Below are 22,759 nucleotides of genomic sequence, written 5' to 3' on the forward strand. Positions count from 1 at the left end.
GCCACCACTTTCCCCTTGACTGTGCCAGCTTGTACAGGACTTAAAGGGTGCTAATACCACCCAGGGATCACCAAGGCACTGTGTATTCCAAGTATACCCTCTCAGTTACTAGCCTGTCTCCCTGTACCAGTAAGTCCAGGGGAATATATCAGCTCTTCACCAGTACTGCATTTCTTCACATTGAAAGTAGCCTAAACTCTGGTAATAGCTGCCTCTCATCTCCCCTTTGCACAAGGGACAAAAATTCTCAAAAAATATTTCTGCCAACTACTGCCACTTAGCAGAAAATATGCTTTTTTCCCCATTATTTTAAGTTTTCTGGAAAACTGATCATCATTTCAGAGGACATGGATTCTTCTGATACTGAAACACTGCATTTTTAGGGTAAATGTGGGTCTATTAAACTGCTAACGATTAATTTTTTTTTGTTTTCCCTTCTTCAAAGTAATAAGGGAAGACTTTCTCTCTCCTTAAATCCATTTTAATTTTGAGGTTTTTGAAAAGAGTTTTATAGTTAAAGAAGATATTCCAGCAGTGGGGAAAATGTTAAGAAATCCTTTAAGTATCTTCTAAATTGCTCAAATGGGCATTTTCATGGCCAGGAGTGGTGGTTTATTATAATATTATTGAGTTGTGCGCTGTAGAGATAGGGAAATGTATATTGCCTACATGGGCACTATTTTAAAAAGTGTTAAAGTGCCCAAAAATGCAGATAAACACCTATTCAGATTTTCAGAGTACCTAGATCATTTGGCATCTTTAGATGTCTAAATACATTAACAGAAAAGGGTAGTTATCCGTGTCTGAAGTCAGGCAGGAAACAGGTAGAGTGTGCCTTCTAGACAGTAAATCAGAAATGCATAAGCTTTCGTGAGCCTGAGCTTGCTTCATCAGATGTTATGATGCATTAAAATGATTAAATACATTAAAACAGATAGCCTAAGTTTGTTTTTGAAAGACATGATGGGTGATAAGATGCCAGTGATGCTCACAAACAAAACCTTGGTAAAGTTGTGTGCAGGAACTATGTACAGTTCCAAATGAAAGTGATAGGAGAAGATGCTTTTGTTTTTTGAAGGCCAAGATTGGGATATATGAGGAGGATCTACTTCCAATAAATATATGAGTAGTAGGTATTTTGCAAGAAATTGTCAGCATAAAAAGACATGCTACCTCCTACCCTCCTTTTTTTCTTGTCTTTTATGTTCTTATTTCTCTCCCATCAATCTTTCTACCTAAAACCAGGTGAGTCACCATCTCCTATCCCACCTGCCATTTTTTGGCACCTGATCTAGTGCTTGAATTTCTCCCCAAACTGTCTATCACACTAACATGACAATTTTAAAAATTAATTATATGCTTAAGAATAACAGGCAGTTTGACTCATCAACAACATCATGCTGTCATAACGTCATGTAAATATGCTGCCATTTACCTTCCTATTCCAGGAATAAATTCAGGTTCACCATCAAAGCTATTTACCTTAGGTTGCTGCCAGCTACAGTTCTTGATCTTGGTCTGTTTGCAGAGCAATATTTTTCCTAAAACACTAGCCATTTTTTAACCATATACCTGCACATATACTTAGCAAATTGTTCAGAAGTTGACAGTTTTTGTATTTTTTTATTATTGGTGGTAGTTGCTATAGATGCACAGTTTTTATGTTTGGTTTCTCGTTTTGGGGATTTTTAAAAATCCTACAGGTAGTGTGAAAGTACAGCTAGATATGCTTCACAGTATTTTCTTCTACTGCATGAAATATATATGACACCAAGAAGTCTTTTTTTTAGTACTTTTGTGCCCCAAGGAGAGCAGTTGAAACTTAGAACCTAATACTGAGTATATTATGGAAGTTTCTTTTGCCAAAACATTGCTTTGGGAAATATGCCAAGCAAAACAGAAAAAGCCTCCAAATCAATACATGAAAGTTTGTACCATCATGAGAAAGGTTTCATGAATATATAACACTTTTAATAAAATGTTGATTTTATAATGGTTTAACTAGAGACAGGATACATTTTACCTCCTTGGTGTCTTTGTTATAGTCAATTAAGAATAAGACTAACCTGGATAGAAGTAGTCACTATCTCATTACATTTGGGGGAGGCAGCAAGTATGTTTTATCTCATGTGACAAGTATCTAATCTAAATTGTCTGTTGCTGGTGATTAGGAAGAATGAGTACTTTGGATTAGGAAGAGAAAAGGGTTTCAAGTAGAAGCTGTGTGCAGTAAGGGAAGACTTGGGTGAAGGTTATATGGAAGCAGGGAAGAAGATTTAAGATTTTTGAAGGTTGGTCAGTTAATGCAGATTCTGGACCATATTAAGGCCGGAGCAAAAATCTGATGGAGTCTATGGAAGTCTGATCCATGTTATAGGAAAAAGGGTCAAATTAACTTTTAATTTCAAGGTAGTTTCAATTAAATGACATGAGTTGGTAGATAATATTTTTGCAATAGATACAAAGAATGACTTTATGTTGGAAGAAGTTTTTTGTTGATGCCTACTGACATCATCCACTAAAAGCTGTATATTCCATTGGGCTCTTGATGCAGTAATGTGCAAGAAATGCATTAGGAGAGTCAATTTCCAGTAATTTTTATGATATATAACCATTAGGGGACAAATGAAGAAAGTTTAACCCTGTAAAAGCCCAACTGGTCTCAATGACAGGTTGTGAGAAGAAACCAAAAGGAAGCACTACATTTTAATTTGCAGTATGTTGATAAAATGAGTCAGTTGTCTAATTTGTGAAAAAAAAAATCAAGTTTGAAACAAGAGTTTATGGCTATAAAGATTTGACAACTCTGACAACCATGTGAGGGTATTAGACATTTAGAGAAGGGGTTAAATTATGCAACATAGTTAGAACTAATTTGATCATCCCCTCCTGGGCCCCAGGTTTATGAATCCCAGTGAAAGTAATAAGATGTCGAATTTTTCATGGAGTTGAATTTTATCTTGACCTACACCCTATTCATAAACAGGATGAATTTAAGGCCAAATGCTGTACTGATGGGCATGCCACATGTTAATAGTTCTTGGAAAATTCTCTGCATTTTTTTCAAGAGACTGGTTCTTCTTCCTCTGAGACTGATCACTGTAGAGCAGGCCTCTGACTCAGTTATCGGTAAGAAAGGTACACAGTGCTGGAGGTGTTATGTATCAGTGGAAGAGGAAACATCTATTCTCATCCTCTGTTGCTTACCTAGTATAGGATGCTTGTAGTACTGCTTCCATCCAGTTTGAAAGCATGCAAAGTCATCATCTAGGGAAGTGCTTTATAAAAACACTAGCAATCTGAATCCTGAAAAAAAGTTGAGAGAGAAAAAAATGACTAAATATTTTTCTGTGGACCATGTTTGTAATTACGGGGATAGAATCTGTAAACGGTCTGAAGCTGCGGTTCATTATAGAATTCTGGCACTTTACAAATAATACTAAATTAAGCCTCAAAATACATCTGAGAGATAGGTAAAACTTACCCTTTTTACACAAAGTAAATTAACATGGAAACAAAGAGGGAGTGTTTTTAGAACTGAGAATTGATTTCTGATCTCTTTGTTGGAGTTTGCCTTGACTGGCTTTTAAGGGTACTTTTTAAAACACTTTTAGCTAGCATTCTAACAAACTTATTGTGAAATATTAGCACAGACATGGAGTTTTTCAGGGAATTTAGGCTACTAAAACAGTATAGTTCTTATCAAAGTCTATGCTGCCTTATTTACAAAATGCATATTAGGTAACAACTAAAGTTAGCTCGTCAAGGGATGCAATGAAGTAAGTTTCACCCATTGTTCTGCTGTCTGATTTGTGTCTATGAACCCAAACTATGTGACTTCTAACCATCTCTTGACAACTTGGAGATGAGTGCACTGCAAGTGATTTGGCAGAGTTTAAAGAAAACCATAATATGTACAAAGAGGTGACAAGAAGTACGGTAAAGGAAAAGAAGCAGCTGCTAATACCTACCAGCCACATGATTTTCAATCCTAATCAAGGCAAAACTCTAACTTGAGTCAAGGCAAAACCTGCATGCCCCTACCTCCTCCCAGATCCAGGACGTTAAGGTAGTAGATTGCAGCTCTGCCCTGCTCTGGACCGCACTGTCACCACTATAAGATCCCAGCTCTAGCCCTGGAGCTGCTCTCTACCCTGCCAGCACTGCTGGGGCCAGTTTCCATGGAAACACTGGCCCCATGCTGTCATGGCACCGCCACTACTGGGGTCTCCATGGAAACTGGCCACGGTGACGTGGGAAGGGGCTGTTGGGAAATGGATTCTGCCACGGGCCCAATCTGGGCCACAGGCCAGACTTTGCTTGCCCTGGTCTAAACCATGAACATCAAAATGCCAGTACTGCATAGAAAACCAGCTACTTCAACTTTTTGAACACTCATACAAACAGCCAATGATGATAATGAGATGATAATGTATTGTTGTACTTTTATAGAACATGTGCAGTCTCTTAGAGGAGATAATGACACATGCACCTACCATTTCAATTATGATGAGGAGCTAATGTGAGAAATACATAAAAGTAAACTTTCTGTTTGCTATCTTCTATAATGTAATTCCACCAAAGAAGTTTCCTGCTACAATAAGGCTTTTGAAATAATGACTTTCATGATCAGCAATCTTTGGACTCTGAGTGAATAATGAAACACAACACTCACTTTTTATTCACTTTCATGTGCAAAGGAAGGTGTTGGTGACTATCTTCAAAGCCCTTACTTTACTTTATATCCTACTGTACCATTTAAAATGGATTATGATTATGATGCTTCTGTTTCCAATTCCTAGGGTAAAACAGGATGACAACAAAGCTTCTTCAGCCAGAGTCCAGCATTTGGAATTTGCTTCCCTTGCCAAATTCCAAGTTGGCAATCTTCTGGGAACCACAGTTGCCAGTTTCTGAAGTGATGTAAATCATTATCACTTGGAATCTGGCTCACATATGTTGCAAAGCATTTAGAAGCCTATTTACATGTTGATCTATGGTTATTCAATGGCTTGCTAATTGTTATTTAGGCTTGATAGTGGTTTGTTAAGCATTCAAGTCCCAATGCTATAAAGTGTGAAGCACTTAAGGTTAGTAAGAGTTGAGGGCATTCAACCATTGTTGCTGATGAGATCCTTTATAAACAAACAAAACTGTATAAGTCATTGACTTTTTAAAAAACTCAGCAGAAAGAGGTTTAATAAAATGTCCGGTGCCTTTATACATACAAGTGCCTTTATACGTAATTGGCAGGCAAGGTTCTTTGGGTAAATGTGATATCTTTTATTAGACCAACTAAATAGTTTGAAAAATTGTTCTTTGCAAGCTATTGGGCACAAACGCCCTTCCATTTATACATAATTTATACTTATATAAATTCTAAATATATATGTATTATATAAATTATAAATTTATATGTAGTTCTTTCTCCTATTTTATGCATAATCCAGCAGATCTTCCAATTGCATTTTCTTTTCAGAATGTACATAATCCCAAATGAGAAATTTTCCATTAGCTATATGACCACAATGAAATTAAGCAGATCTCAGAACCAGATAGCAATGCAACATACAATCTGATGCAAAAATATTACTATATTGAGAGATTGGAATGGGAGCAAGGCATTAGGAGCTTTTTGTAGGTTTGAAAATTTTGACATTTCTATTAGGTACTTTAGGGTTAATGATGGGTACCAAACAGACATTCTGATGATAACTGGCATCTATCCATACATCTGGTACTGCACATGCAACAACACAACCTTCTCTATCCTGCTTCACCAATCAGTTCAATTGTCTCTCCCCCTTTTCACCTCTAAAGCATCTTCCCATCACACAGATACAAATATATGTACATATGATCCAGTTAGCTAGATTTTACAGAGCTATCCTCCATTCAGGTACCATCCTACCTCCTAGTATCTTGTTTCAGAACATTTTCAAAATATACTTTTTAAAAAAAATATATTACCGTTTTTAATAAAAAGGATTACAGATAATGGTAGAGGAAATATCAATGCCAATGCAAATAATCTGTCAGTAAACAAAAGCAAAAGTCAGTGAAGACAACTAAAATTTATTTGCCAAAAAATAGATGGGCAGAATTGTAGTAAGAAAAGCAAGTACAAGAAGGTGAAACAAGAATCAGGTAACCCTGCCAGTTATAAATAACAGCAGAGAGGCACAAAAGGACAGCTTATCAAAATCATTGTCCCTTATTGTGGAAACAGGTCTCTATTAAAGTTAGTAGTGGCCCATCTGAAATCTTTCATCAGTCAACAAATTCTGTGGCTAAAAGGGACTACTACGCTAATCGAATCAGGTGTATATCTTGGATTATCTAGGGCATAGGATTTCACTCTGTGATTTTTATATCAAATCCGCTTACCTGTGGGTAAGCTGGAGTACATCTTTCAGAAAGTCATCCCACTTTAATGTAAAGATTTCAAGTCGTTTGAATCCACCACACTGCTTGGTAGGTTGATCTGATGGGCAGTTACATTTACTGTTATAAATAAACCTTATTTCCAGCTTGCATTTTTCTAGAGTCACTGTTGACTTGGCTGGAAGTCAGTGGCACTTGGACAATATAATGACTGCATTAGTAAAAGCACAGTTATTTCTCTGAGATTGATTGTCTTGTATTTCTATTTAGAGAGCTCTTTTATTCTCCCCATATTAAAGTACTGTAGTACATTGTCAAGCTTATAATCTTGGAAAATCTTCTCTGAATTAAAAAAGTTTTTATGTAATTATCTTCAGCCTACATATCCCTTTCCTCTGGCTCATTGAGTGCTTCAGAGTAAATGCTGCCTTGGCCTGTTCTTACTGCCTTAGAATTGCTGAAAACTATGATATCTATGAAGCTTTTAGAAATTACTTAGGATACTTAAAGTGAAATTGACTATAGTGCTCTCCTTTGGGAATACATGTAAAGATTATGCATGTAAAACCAAAGCTTTTTCCATTTTCTGCTATTTGATTTTACTACTTCTTTAATAATGTTTTTCATTCCTTATTATTTTTACATTATTTGAATAGCTCTTAATTTTTAGAATCTGCATGACTGTAACCTATCTATAAGCTTATGTGTGCATGTATGTGTGTGTGTGAGAGACAGAGATCAATACAGTTTTATTTTAATATCTGTCTTTTTAAGTTTTAAGCAACTATGTTCTTTATTTTAATTGAACATTTATTTTGGTAGACTCTTGAAAGCCAACAATTGGAACACTTGTTGAAATGCTCTCTTGTATCTTCCTCGGTTTCCACTGTTTTATGTTTAAACTGTTTTATGTCATGCTTCTGATTAACTAACACTTTACAAGCAGTCTTAAAATGCTACACAACACCTGAACCAGTTGTTTATTTTGCAGATAATGTGTTAGGGTCATGTCTAAATACAAGTAACTTCTGGCAAAACCACCAACCCACAACTTACTTCTTCATCCCTGTTTTCACTATACCATTTATTATGGGTGTACGAAGAGGGACCTATTCAATCCAGATTCGGCCCAAAACAGGGACAGTGATTTGATTCGTTGATTCAGATCATTGTCCCTGATTTAATTCAGCCAAATATGAATCTGAAGATTCAATGCTGATTCAGAGAATCAGTGATTTGGACACAGACACAGCTTTAGATGTCTTTTCTATATACCTCAAGGTACCAGCATGGCTCGTGAAGGCTATGATGCTGAAGCGGATGGAGCGTCCCACAGAAGTACTGGGGGGGGGGAGGGGGCCCTTCACGTGCTCAGTGTGAACCCAGAAGTGGACTGGAAGTACTTCCGGTCTACTTCTGGGTCCACTGGGGAGTATGCAGGGGGGCTCCCCTGTGTCCCCTTGGCTCAGCAGTCAGCTGCAAGGGGACCCCGGGTGCCCCCTCAGACCCAGGAGGCACCAGTCACTGAGCTGGGTAGGCCGGGGGCGGGGGAGGAAGCTGCATGCTCCCTGGACGACCTGGAAGTGGACCAGAAGTTCTTTTGGGTCACTTCCGGGTCTGTTGCTGAGCACACTGGAGAGCCCCCTGCGCTCCTGTGGAACTCTCCATGCACCCCAGTATCACAACATTCATGAGCCACCTGCTACCTAGAGGTATGTAGAAAAAACATTTAAAGCTGTCTTTATGTCCGAATTGCTGAGTCTTTCCGAATCTCTCCGAATCAATTTGGAGTGTTCCAGTTCGATTCAGAGAGATTAAAGGATCCTCAGATTTGGAGATTCAGCCACCGAATCAGGCCACATCTCTGCCGAATCAAATCAGGGACTAAAGCTTCACACAGCCCTACTATTTATCTCAAATTTTCCCCAGTTCTGAAACCACTCATAATGCAACATTGTTAAAAATGATCATCTTTGCCTGCCTCCCTTAGCTTATCATGTAACATCTTATTTTCATGTTTGTCTTGCAGGTTTTCAGCATATTATCATCATCATTATCCTAAATCCTTCCATCCACTGTCTCAGCCCACGTTGATTCAGGATACTTAGGTTTCATAGTTTCTAGATTCTCAGGGTTTAAAACTAATACTTAGGGGACTTTGGTATAGGCAGTCTTCAGTGTATTCATGGAGAAGAAATTTCTGAAGATCATTCATGTATCAGTTTAGATAACAGAATTTTTAGGATTGTCAGCCAAATATATACTTAATTAGATAGCAATAGATACACAGAGTACTGTTACTGACTGGTTTATAATATGCGAATTGTGTATGCAATGAAACTGGTATACACATATTAGTATTACGGTGATTTTCTATTCCTTTTCCTTCAGCATTTGTTTTTTCATTCCTGTGCTGCATCTTCTCTAATAGGATACTTTTTGTTTTTGTGTGTGTGGAGGGAACTGTCACAATTGGGTCCTGTCTGGTTAGATATATATGTGTTTGCAATCTTCCAAAGGGTTAGATGATATCCAGTCTTGAACTGAAGTTTTGGTTTTGATTGTTCAGTGGTTGCTCCTTAATATATTAAGGGCTGAAGGAATTGCCCTTAACAGATAAAACCAGGGAATTTACTTGAAGGAGAAATTACATTTGGGATTCAAGGTGAAAGTCTTCTTTAGAGGACAAAAGGTAAGTTCTGTGCCTACATGTGAGCCTTCTGTGATTGCAAAAAGTCACCTGCAAGAGACCCCCAGAATTTGCTCAAGCTAGTCTCAGGATATCTTTTCTATATGTATTTGTATTAATCTAATGTGTTGGCAGCTGAACAAAATTGTATCTAAGCATTCCAATGAGAGATGAATGGGGTGTCTGTTAGATGTTCTATCACATGCTTTAAATAGGATACTGTGCCTTTTCAAAGATACACCTTTAAAATACTACCATCCAGACTGGATTTAGAGATGAAAGATGGGGAATTCAGAGAAGAAAAGTTTTCTGTAAATCAGATGACAAAATGCTACAGCATGAGAAAAAATGGTTTTTAGCCCTGGGGGTAATGAGACATTTTTTTAATATAAAAAAAAAGTAAAATTAATATGTTCTCTTAATGGCAAGAAAATGTACAATTTCTCATAAAGGAAAATCCATCTTCTTTGTTAGGTTCTATACAAAGGCCCCATATGTTAATGTAAAGCATCCATGTGATGCTCAGTAATGTTCTTCCTTCCATTTAATTGTAGTCTAAATTGTTTTGCCCAAGCAATAACCAAATAAAACTTGTTACATTCAAAGCATGTCACATGTGGGTTTGACTTCCTATAAGGAAAGGTAATATTAAGTTGCAATTTCTTCTTCTGATATGAGGGTATGTGGGTGGAGGGTGGGCCTAATTTTAGGTCAGGATCATGGAAGTCAGATTTTTCTACTTATTATTTTTTTAAATTTATTCTATTGGGCTTAAAAATACCACAAAGTCTCACCTCTTCAGTATTGTGTATACACTTGTCATTGATTAAAAGTGGAGTACAATACACAAGTAAATCAACAATATTTTTCTCTTTCCTGCTATTGCACAGCAGTCAGCTATGTGTAAATCAACTATCAGCTAGTCAAAATTAGTCTTTTTCTGTATAAAGTTAAACACAATGTTATTTTTTGGTCAAAGTATCTCTCAAATATTATATGATGGCCATATAATGGTCTAAATTATGTTCTAATTTTGTTGTAATAATTTTCAGTTTATTTCCATATTACTTTTTATTTTCAGAAGTGCTACTTCCAGAAGTAATGGTGGTATTTTTTATTTTTCACTTAAGGTTTTTTCAGTTTATCCTTTCACAATCCTCTTTATTTTTTTGGTGAAAAAAGGGAAAAATAAAAAATAGAAATAGCAACTTTTTCAGACTTTCAAAATAAGCAGCTTTGAAAAATTCTAAAAAGTCAGTGTTTTTTCCACAGATTTTTGTTTTTAAAGGGTTTTTTTGAAAAATGGACATTTCATGTTTCAGTGAAAACCCTTTTCATGAAAAAAGCCTTGAAAAGCTGTAATCAACACATATTTGAAATTAAACCATCACACCCTGTACGCTTCTACTAAAGAAAAGTCACATTTCATCCTTGCCTCAGCTCTTCCCACATGCCCTGTCAAGAAAGTATGTCTAGAAACCCAACACTTTGGGGCTAATTTGTACCAAAGAAGGAGAAGAATTGCAAAGCCATGTGAGACTGATGGAAACAGAATCTTTTTATTTTTTTTTAATGGAGTAAGCACATCCACAGCTCAGGCATGTTCATTGATCTAAGCTACAGAAGTGTCATATATAGTGGGCACGTTTACACGTTCATTATGGCCTTTGCTACTGAAAATTAAGTTTAGTATCTCCAATATGAGGTACTAGATAAAGGCACAGTAGCTGTGCTAATGTGCAGTAGCAAAGGTGAACTTTTTTTTGTGATGCTTAATGTGCAGTAGATTAAGGTATCTCATGCAGACATGCCCAGTGATTTGTAATCTTTCATAGAAATGGGTCCGCAGTCATTTTCTAGAATAGATTTAAGCTCAATATCTTAACTTCCACCAGAAAAGCTATTAAAGATCCTGGAGCACTTTGGCTCATAATGGATGCATTTACACATGTGCTTTGCTGCAGAGCTGACTGATTAGCTCTGCAGTAAAGCACCACTGTCTACACATGTGCCTGTATTAGGGTGCAGTAAACTAATTAATTCTGCTGTAGGATAGTATTGTCTGGGACAAGTACTATCATACAGCAGAATAATTATTAGGCCTGCGTGAAGCGGCTAGTATTTGCTTCAGATTCAGCCAATTCAGGGGACAGTGATTTGATTTGGTGATTTGAATCACTGTCCCAAATTGATTTGGCTGAATCTGATTCAGTGATTCAGCTGCTGTTGAATCAGCCAAATCTCCAGATCACACAGGCTCCATCCCCCGCCCACTCCCAATTTCTGTCCTGCCTGCCTCAGCTCCCAGCTCTTTGGAAAGAAAAAAATCCCCCACTCACTGGCAGTAGCCAAGCGGGGAGGGAGGGTTGATCTTCACTGCCCACTCACTGCCTCATGCTACATGTGGGGCTCTGAACAAGTCCCCAGAAGGCCCAAGACTGCTGCAGGAGCTGGCAAGTTCAGGGTTTTTTTTTCTTAAAGGGCCAGGAGTGGGACAGCCATGGGGGGGCTGGGAAAGCAGGGGGTTAGGGGGCTCATGACAGAGCCCCCCATGTAGCACGGAGCAGTAGTTAGTCTAGGGGTGATAAAGGCAAGGTATGATTTGGATATTATACTAAACCATACTATCCCATTATTTTCTTGTTAGGAACAAGATTAATGGGAGAATATGCTTGTTATTTGGGGAAGTCAGTCAATGGGAAATTGCTTGAGTACTTTAGGATTTGTCCTTTCATAAGTGTTTTCTGTTACTAGTGTGCTGTTGTGTCTCTCTCTCCATGCTGTAAGAAAAGAGAATCATGGAGAATGGCTAGCAAATACTGGGGGAGATTTGTGTATGGCTTACCCTTCCAAAATACTGATGTCTAATATTCCTTCAGTCTACAAAACCAAAATACTTCACTTAGTTTAAAACAGTGGTTTCAACCAGTGTTCCTGGAGTGCTTTGAGATGGTGCTGAAGGGTGCCATGCAATTTTATCACCCTGTTCAGGGTGCAAACATGGTTTACAAGATAAAGCCAAGGATTTCAAATAGGACTCCATAGTATTAAAAACATTTTGACCACTTTCCAAGTTCTTTGCATCAGATGACTTGGTCTATTATTTTTTTGTAGTAAAAAAATGAATGAAAATAAAAAGCTGGTATTTTCTGAGGGCTGTCTTGAGTCTGACAAGGTTGCAAACCACTGGTTTAAACCATAAAGCAAGGATCCTAGTAAGTGTAAACAGGTCTTTTTACTTATTTTTCTAGCTAGTACATTAAGAAGAAATTTAAAATATGATCTGTGGGCAGAGAAAAGGACAGGAGAACAGGCATAATGCCTAAGCTCTGGCTTTGTTGTTAGAGCATTGTGCCAGGAAACTGCATCGGTTTAACTTCTCCTTTCTAACTTCTACAAAGCAGTTGAATGCCTTAAAGCCTTGAGGATCTGAGATAAACTTCTTATCCCAAATCCTGCCACAGGTTAATCCTGTGGAATATTACTGGAAGGTATAATTTGGCACTTTGATGAAGAAGAGGTGGATAGGGCAATAAATTCCATGACAGTTCCCATACTAGTTTTTTATTTCATATTCAGTGATATTTTAACATATGTGCAATGGGGGCATCCTGTCTGTAGACTGTTTATTGTCAGCTGCTCTGAGCTTTTGGATGGGGCAGGATATAAATCTAATCATAATTTTTATGATCACATTTTCAAGTTTAGCTATTTCCAGCTTGATGTTTCCAACTTGTGGTTTAGCTTGTGAGACATGATTCTCAGCCTGTCTGCTTCAGCTCCTGTATCACTGACAAGGATTCCAGATAGGTATTTGTAGTGTTCGTCAGAAATGGAAATGAAAGTACAAAATCTAGACTCAGTGAAACAGAAATAGTCTTGAACAAAAGAGACCGAAATAGCACAGAAGGGCAAAGGTGCACCCTTTCATCATTCAATCAAATACAAAGGGCTAGTCAATGAAGTTGTATTGTGATAATTTATTACTGGTATAACTTAAATATCTAAAGGGTCTCAAATGAGATATGGCCTTTCTTCTGCTAGGTACTGCAAAAAACAAAGCAAAAGAATGCTTCCATGCTGCGGGCTTAGTGTCTGATCCCCCCTGGTAGTCGAACTCACCTGCTGCACTGTCTGGCCTCTCTCATCTCGTCTCTTGTCTGCTATGTCTTTGGTGCTAATAAAGATATACTGGGGAGGCTGCCTCTAGAGACTGGAGTAGCTGCTTTGGCGCTCCCCTTCTTGGTTCCGTCCTCAAGGCTTCTCCACCCATGAACTCAGTCTTTGGGGCTTGGGGCTTCTTCGCTCCCAAAGTCAGTCCTGCTTCTCTAAGCTTCTCTAGTTGTACTTCCCCTTTAAGACAGTCCCCCGAGGCTTATCTGCCTTACTAATACCAGTTGTCCTGCAGACCCTAAGGCTAGGGACAGACATTACACATAAACTGGTTTAAGTGATCAGAAACTGGTTTAAACCCATAACAGAACAGATGTTCAGTGCACATAAACTAGTTTGAAAATGGCTGAAACTGGTTTGAGATAAATCTGGTTGAATGTAGTATCAGACTTAACTGACTTGGGTCAAACTGGTTTATGGAGTGTCTGTCGCAGGTCCGTTGCTGGTTTAAGATAAACCAGACACCCCCAGCATCCCAGCATGCTCTCTCAGCTGGGCGGGGCTCTCTGCCCCACAGCAGAGCTGGCCCCTCCCCTCTGCTCCCTGGCCAGAGCTCCGGCATAGATTTGCAAGCACAGAGTGTCTGTCTGGCTTCTCCCTGCTAAGCAGGGATTTCCCCCCACTCCCCACCACCTTACACAGACACCTCAGCATTAGCTTGCAGACTACATACTGGCTACCATCCATGCTGTGGGAGATGACTAAGGCAGACAGGCTTTTTGGAGCTAATCAACAGGTAGCTTAATGTCCTTCCTTGGAAGAGCCATTTAAGAAGATCTCCATTAGTTAAGGGAGAGAGGTTTTGTTTTCTTAATGGGTTGATAAACACTGAGTTAGGGGTGATAAACATTCCCTGCTGGGCTGCTTAGGAGGGCAGGGGGGGGATAATCAGAGTGTCCTGCTGGGTCTTGGCCATGCCCCCTTCAGTTCAGCCCTGTGGAAGTGAAGGGAGGGCGGCTCTAGCGCCCCCTGGCTTCTAGCTTGAGCCACTCGAGGCATGTGCCTGCATTTCTGGGATGTCTGTCTGGTTACAAAACTGATTTAGCCTAACCAGGTGTAACAGGGGGCCTTCTTGGGGCCACTCTACCAACAGCCTACTCACCTGTTTCTAGGCCAACCACCTGCCTTCTCTCCTGCCATATCTTGTTATCTAATTAGGATGTTTATTAGGCAGGAGGCTGCCCGTTTCTTGCCCCGATGCCAGAGAGCGCTATCTGCGTCTCCGTTCCTCCCCTACACAACAGCCCAAGCCTCACAGATTTCATCCAGAGTTGTTAATGTCACCAGCCCCACACTGGGCCCCAGAATCCTACCGTCCAGGCCCCAACCAGATTCTTCCACTCAGGTGGCCTACTCTGCCTTCATTCGGGGCTGCCTAGCTCCATGAACCATTTCCCCTCTCAGTCGTGGTCCCCCTGGGACCTTTGGCCACACAGGCCCTGGCCTCACCTCCAAGGCCAGTCAAAAACCCCAAGCCCTCAGCTCTGGGTGTCCCTCGCAGTGGGCCCTTTTGACTGTTCTGGTCCTGGCCCCAGCATTGACCAGTCGAGGGTACTCTGAGTTGGTCCTCTGAGCCTCTAGCCCCACTCTCTCTCCTGGGTCCACCTTCTGTCCCCTACTAGGGGGTAACCCACCTAGTTGTAGGAACTGAGGTTATTAAGGTGCCCCAACCCACCTTTCACCAGGGTGGTAACTGGTCTGGTATTTTCTGGGGGCTTCCGCGCCACTGAGAGCCCCACCAGGCCACCCACTCTCGGCAGGGTGCAGTTTTAGGTAATGCTCAGGATCAGGAGCCTCCAAACCATCCTCTACAGCTCCTGCCCTTACCTCCAGGATCTTGCATGCAGCCTTGCAGCCAGGCGATGTTGCTATGTCCCTTGCCAGCCGCAAACTGCTCTGTTTATATAGGTGGCCAAAGATCTAAAATGGCTACCGCAACCGCACCTGCTGGTTGCTAGGCTCAGTTCTTCAAGTGGCAGGTGCCAACAGTGCCCTGCCACACCAGGTTAGACTAACCTGCAAAGATTGAATCAACTCAGGCTCAGGCTTTTTGAATGTCTGTCCCTAGCCTAAATGGCTGCACTTGGCCCTAACCATGAGTTAGGAGCTATAATCATGGCCTCCAGCCACCCACATAGCCATGCCCATACCTCTCAGGTATTACTTGTTTACTTTTCCATGGGCCCCCAACCATAACAATCTTGGGCCTTCAGGCCTCCTCCCTTATTTGGGCTTTAGCCTTCCTGACTTTGGCCCTTTTCCTCTAGCTGAGCCCTTCAGCCCAGATGCACTGCCTCAGACCCCAAATCTTTTGTTCTAGCCCTTTGCGTTCCTGCTCAGAACAGGTCAAAAAACAAAACCCTGCTGCATGGCCTCCAAACTACCCCCACAAACTGGTCCTCTGGTCAGACTTAAACACAAAATACTAACTAAATGGTTCCAAATTCAAAATCTCAAAACCCCATCTTGCGTTTCATCATTGCTGCCCTACACTCACCATGTAGCTGTCCCTCTCCCAGGTACCCTCCCAGTCTGCAATGCCCCTTTCATCAACCAGTTTTGTCCAGAGTTCCATTCTCTGCAGCAGGGACTGGGCTTATAAGCCCTAGCCCTTCTGATCACCTGACCAGCCTTTGAAGAGGCACACAGGGATTTATGCTCAGCCTAATACGTTTGATTCCCCTGCCCTGAAGTCCTTCTTAGCTGCCCAGCAGCCTCAAGTTTCAGGGTTTGGGTCTCTGGTGCTGCTGGCTGATGCTGACCACAAAAGTCCTACTCCCCTGGGGACCCTACTCTATCCTCCTGTGCCATCTACTTATGGAGTTAACAGGGCTGGGGTTTCCTGTTACATTCCACCATTGACATGCCAAGGTAACAGGGATAGCTTTCTCTTCTGCCTTGGTCTCTCCGAGGTGTCAGGCCTTATGCCTCATGCCTCTCTTGAGGTAGAATCTCACAGTTCTTTTACTCTTAAACAAGGATCCTGTAGCCCAGGGCCTAGTCTATTAATCTTGCTTACTTAGCAATGCCAACTGAGTTCAGGCTTGAGCAATTCCTCCTTTTGGGAGTCCATGACCAGAGGTTTATACAGTGAAGAACAACCCTCTTTAAAACATAATACTGTATATTTTAAGGAAAATGTAGGTGTCAACTCACTAAAAGTGATCCAGATTAACCCCATTCCAACAGTAGCAAAACTGCTTAGGTACCCAAATTCACTCAGGCACCTACAGTTTTGCATGAAAAGACCTTGAGGTGCACAGCTCTTGTTTAAGGTCCATTGGGATCCAAGTGAATGTTGGGAAATGTGGAAAGTACATCTAAGTCCCCACGGGGTAAAAATGTTAGATTCCTTAGATGTCCACAGAACACATCAAGTAACTGATGCTGACAACATGCAACATTAGTTTCTGCTTTTGTGGAAAGCAGTATAGACTAGGAAAGAACCAATAGGACTCAATAGAAACATAATAAGGTTACATAAGATCACTCTTTTAAAGAATCTACATAATTCAATACAGAACAATTTCCTTCTTGAAGTTTTTAAAACTATTCCTTAGGATTCTGTAGCATGAATATCATTCTTTATGAAATTTCCTAAGATTGTGTAAAAAAAAGTCTATGACAGAGTTACCATTTTCTATTAAGGATCTTAGCATAAAAGGCAAGTCATATACTGGTTTGGACTAAGTAGCATGGTGAGCTTGTGCTAATTTTCTTACAGAACATTGAAAAGCTTGGTTTTCTCTGCTGAATAGTGTAGTAGTAATGCAACACGACAATCTCATATAGTACAGATAGCCTAGATTTGTCATAACTTCCATTGTATCTTCTTGGCATAGCGGCATATAGATTATTCATTTTCTTTGTGCAAAGGAGAAAATCTGAAACACAACTAAAAGTAGGTAGTAGGAAAAATGCTTCCTGTTTCAAGACATGTTTCCATAAGTATCATTTTAAAGAGGTGCATCAACATCAAGCGACAGGAACAGCTGAGTAATATAATAAAAATGTAGACTCTTAGGGAACTGGGCCAGAATTAATCTTTTGAGGATTAGATACTAGGGAGCCTTTAAATGAGTGAGCAATGTGGGTTGGGAGTTAGTGTCTTTCCTTTGTACAGCCCATGGATTCTCAATATTGCACCTTCTGCATTTGAGAGAATCCAGGTCTGCTGCTGAGATGCTCCCCTTAGCAAACATAGCAGACAATAGGGCATTGGAAGAAGAGGGAACTATGGATCTACTCCTTCTATGCACCAGTCAGCAGTGCTGACCAGCTATATACTGTATCTTGCTGTGTCTTGAGTAGTACAGTTCTACTCTAACGTATAATAGAGGCTCTTCTGGCATGGTCTAACCTAGTAGCAAGTTATGTACCTGCTTGTATACAAAGTTCTGAACATAGCTTTTTTTCTTTTGCTTTTTTACCCCTTGTATTATTTTTCTTTCTTTCTGGAAAAAGCTTTGCTTCATATAATTTCCTTGCAAGATTATCTATAATATTTTAAATATCTCAGTTCTGATGTTCTATGAGTGCTATGTGGTTGAACCACCTAGGAAGCCTGAATAATCAACTCTCCTCTCTTGAGTCACCTGTATTTGAGGTTTTAAATATAGGTGCCAACCATCAATGTATTTGTTGAGCCAGGTTAAGTGATTTTATATCCAAGGGAAAAAATCAGACCCCTATTTCCTTCAATAGGTACTTAAAAAACCCCCCCAAACGGCACAATCTAGCCTCAAGTCAGCAGGGCACTGTTGTGCTAGTCAAGGCCTGTATATGTATGTATGTGTATATATTTCTGGCTTTATACAGAGAGAGAGAGAAAATAGGTGCCTGGTTGCATCTATCAGTTATCCCTCTGAGTTGCTTAAACATCACAAAAAAACATTAAGAATATATTTTGATCATTCATGGATTTATAGATTCATAGACACTAGAGGCTAGAAGGGACCTCACAAGATCATCGAGTGCAGCCTCCCTGCCATAGGCAGGAAATATGCTGGGGGCAAAATAACCCCCCCAGATAATGCTGGGGTCAAATTACCCCCGCAAGATAAGCATCCAAACTTCATTTGAATGAGTCCAGAGTAGGTGCTTGCACCACCTCTGGCAGGAGTCTGTTCCAGACCATGAATACTCAGACCATAAAGAAGTTTTTCCTCATGTCCATTCTAAATCTGCCTTCCAGAACTTTGTGGCCATTAGACCTTGTTATCCCTTGGGGAGCCCTGGTGCACAACTGTTCTCCCAGATCCTGGTGCACACCCCTTACATACTTGGCTGCCACCAAGTTCCCCCTGAGCCTTCTCTTCTCCAGGCTGGAGAGTCTTGTATCCCTCAGCTACTCCTCACAAGGTTTGCTCTCTTGGTCTTTGATCATCTGGGTGGTTCTCCTCTGGACTCTATCAAGCTTATCCACATCTCTGCTGAAGTGGGGGGCCCAAAAATGGATGCAGTACTGCAGCTGCAGCCTCACTAAGGCTGAGTAGAGTGGGGGGATGATGTCCCTGGTTTTGCTTGAGATGAATCGGTGGATGAATGCCAGAGTTTAGTTTGCTTTGCCACCCATGGCATCACATTGGTGGCTCATGTTCATCTTGTAGTCAATCAAGACCCCCAAGTCTCTTTTAGTTGTGGTGCTAGTGAGCACACATATAAGGGGTGTGATTTCTAACCTTTCAGACCACTTGTATCTTCATGGGATTTGCAAAAATAACTCTAGTATGATGCTGGTTTTTCATCCCACGGTGAAGCACCCTGCATTTCTCTGAATTAAATGCCATCAGGTTTTGGGCCTCCCATCTTGTGAGCCTGGCCAGGTCAGCCTGTATTCCCAACCTGTTCTCCAGTGTGACTGCCTTTCCCCATAGTTTAGTGTCCTCTGCAAACGTTGCCAGTTTCTCTGTGAACTTTGCCAGTCTGCCTCTGATGCCCAAATCCAGATCATGAATGAAAATATTGAAGAGTACTGGTCCAAGTACTGAGCCCTGAGGGACACCATTAGTCACCTCATGCCATATTGATTTGCTCCCATCAACCAGTAGTCTTTGGGTCCAACCCCGGAGCCAGGTCCCCAGACATTGAACCATGAGATGGTTGAGGCTGCAGTTTTTCAGCTTAGTCATGAGGACACCAAGTCAAAGGCCTTCTTGAAATCTAGATATGACATCAACCTCATCTCCCTTGTCCTTGCAATGCATCACCTGGTCATAGAAGGAGACGAGATTGATCAGGCAAGACCTTCCAGCAACAAAGCCATGTTACCTGGTGCTTAGAAAGTTGCCCTTCTGTTAGCCTGCTGCTGATGGAACCCTTGATAATTTTCTCCAGGATCTTTCCAGGGATGGACTGACTGAATGGACAGATAGTAGGATATGCCTAGTTTACCAAAAATGTTGTCCTTCTTGTTGTAGTTCAATTTCCTTCCACGTTACAGGCTTTGAATGCATTATAAAAGAGTAGAGGAGGGAAGAGGGTAAAATATCATGCGGAGAGTGAAGCCAATATGAAGAAGGTAAAAAATGGAGCAGAGAGAGGGAAAAGGAAACATTTTAATGAAAACTATAGCATCATACCTATGCATATGACCTAAACACAGTCCCTTTAACTTCAAGGTGTTTTAGATGTGATATAGGTGGTATCAGTTTGTACTTTTTTGTGGCAGACATCTGTTTGCTTTATGGCAGGAGAATGTTTGCACCTGGGAGCTGCCCACACTCTCCTTCTGCTCCGTGCAGGTACTCCCAAGGCTTCAAGGGCCCAGTCTTGCATGCCCTTGCAATTCCTAGGGCACACACGATGAGGCCCCTGATACCCCATAAGCATCTGCCCAGATTTCCTGTTTCCAGTGGTGTGCCTGGGGAATCCTTGGGCATGGGACCCAGTGCAGAGGCATGGGATGACACAGGTCCTGGCATGGTCTGGAGGCATGGGATAGTGAGGGACACCAAATGTAGGGCAGCAAGGGACCCAGGGAATCCCTTGGCACTCCTCTTTAACTAGGTAAACCTGGGGTTCCCCCACTTGCAAAGGTGAACCCTGAGGGTTGTCTTGTAGGACCAGGCTCCTGCCAGTCATGGGAGCAGCAGGGACTTGACCTTGCAGGACAATGGGTAATTTCTGTTTTACTTAGTGAAGTAGATCAACTGTTCTGGGACACATTCCAGCACAGCTGGTCCACTTCATTTGACCAGATTTACCCATAGGAGTGCTGCTTTCCAGTTAAAAAATACCAGGCTATGGGCTAGGTATTAACTCTATAGTCCTTTTGAAGCTGACCCACTATACCTTGAATTTAATATTCTTGGTATAATAATGGATAAACAATTGGGATATCCATGGTATACCCTGTTCAACTCAGCTTGAGGTCCCTCTCATCCAGAGCACTGTCCTGTCTCACTAAGCCATCTAGTTTTTGCTTTTCCTTCCAGCCTCACACATTTTTCCTCCTAGCTGCAAACTGGGCAAGCTTCAAAAGGAAAGTTGGAGAGTGCTCTAAGCCAGGGCTGGCCAAGTGGTAGCTCACAGGCTGTATGCAGCTTGCAAGGGGTCAGATTAGCAACTAAGGGGTCAAATTAGCAACCAAGCAGCCTGGGGGGGGGGAAGGGGAGGGAGGGGTGAATGCTACTGCTGCTTGCTGCCCCCTTTCCTTTTCCCACTGTCAAATTTGGGATCTTCAGTATTGGCAACTCAGATCAGCCATGAAGGAAAAAGGGTAGCGAGTGGTAGCAGTAATCACCCTCTGGGCTCTAGAGCAGTGCCAACAAGCTGCCAACCTGCAGCTAGAGGTGAGTTGTCCACTCTGCTAAAAGCCCAGTGGGCTGGATCCCACAGGGCCAAATAAGTTGGACAACTCTGCTCCAAGCAATGCTTAGCCCATGGCTGGGTGGTTAGATTGTTTCTCCCTTGCACCCTGGGCCTGCTTACAGCCCTTTCTTCCTCTTACCCTTGCCAGTAGCAGTGGCAGTGTTGTGAACTACTCTGTGACCACTCCATAGCCAGCAGTGGCAGCTGAGAGAAGAGTAGACCCACCTTTCCCTCTGGCTGTGGGTCTCTTGTGGTTTGGGGTTTGCATGCCTTCACTCAGCCTCAGAATCATTCACTGAGGTGGGTGCTGGAATATCAAGCCTATTACTGTGAGCATCCTTCATAGGACTGGACTAACATTGCATCCTCCTCTGTAGGCCAATGATGTGCTGCCAGTGCTGTCTGCTCTGATCTATACTTGCAGAAAGACAGCAGTGGTGGTAGCTTCCAAATTGCTTCAGGGAACCCCAGGCCTAGGATCTATTCATTAATCCTCTCCTGCATTTAGGCACATGAAGGTGAAATAGGATCTGATTCCAGGCATCTGCTTCCTCTGATTATGATACAAAACAAATAGCAAAGGTGCAGATAACTGGGAATCCATTGCTCATTCAGAAGACAGAAGTCAGCATATATGTGACATTTATCATAAGGATTTCTGACCTTTCAAACCACTTGTATCTTCATGGGATTTGCAAAAATAACTCTAGATCTTCAATCTTTTTCCTATAATTTAAATACGTGTCTTCTCTGGGTGTAAATCAAAATGAAAATAGCACGAAATATTTTTTCATGTTAAATAAAATCCTGTGCAATGCACCACAAAGAATAATGAAACACACAAGAGGTAGGCTGGCAGAAATTAGTGACCTATACACACACATTGAATCTTGTTTCTAAATTAGAATGCTTCTTTCTCTCCCACACTTTTCTTTTTTTCCTTCACAGCCTTCACTTATTTGCTTTTCATTCTGCTAACTGATCTATTATCCACTGGATTGTTTTCCTTTCTGCTCCATTTTTGACAGTTTCTTCGTAGCAGAAACTAAAGTAAAAATATTTAATCTCAGGCTGAATCATTGAACCCAAAGGGGTTGATATTATGGGAAAGGAGTCAATTGGTATCTAATGCAACACATCCAAACGGTGACTTCATTACCTATAGGCTGGATGGGCATCAACCGGAGGGGGGCGGGGGGGAGGGAGTGGAACTAGCACCCGGTGTTCAAAACGGCAAAATAAAAGAATAGACAGATGATTTTCCACAAAACATTTCCATTTAAAAAAAGCCACTCAGGTATGCATCATGGTTGGCCTACTGCATGTTGTGTGATTGAACACACTAATCAGAGAGATATCTTCTTGCATACACTCAAATCTCTCTATATTATCATTAATCAATGCAAGTATTTCTTATTTGTCCCACAGCATCTCCTGAAGGACCCCTAAAGCTCTAAAGTACAATTGTATAAAGCATTGTACAAACGTATAGTAAGATAAAATCCTGAAGTTATTACAACCCAAGCTGACAAGACAGACAAAGGAACAGAAGCATGGTGAGCTCAGTAGCACCCTTGGCAGAGTGTTGACCATGGTAGGCAATGGCAAAGGTTTTCTCTACTGTCTGGTGGCTAAAGTAGCATATGCTCACACTACTGCAACTGAGGAGCAGGCTCAGGAGGGGCACCATAATTCCTACGT

The sequence above is a fragment of the Alligator sinensis genome, unplaced genomic scaffold, assembly GCF_000455745.1.
Source record: "Alligator sinensis unplaced genomic scaffold, ASM45574v1 scaffold165_1, whole genome shotgun sequence".
Lineage (NCBI taxonomy): Eukaryota > Metazoa > Chordata > Crocodylia > Alligatoridae > Alligator > Alligator sinensis.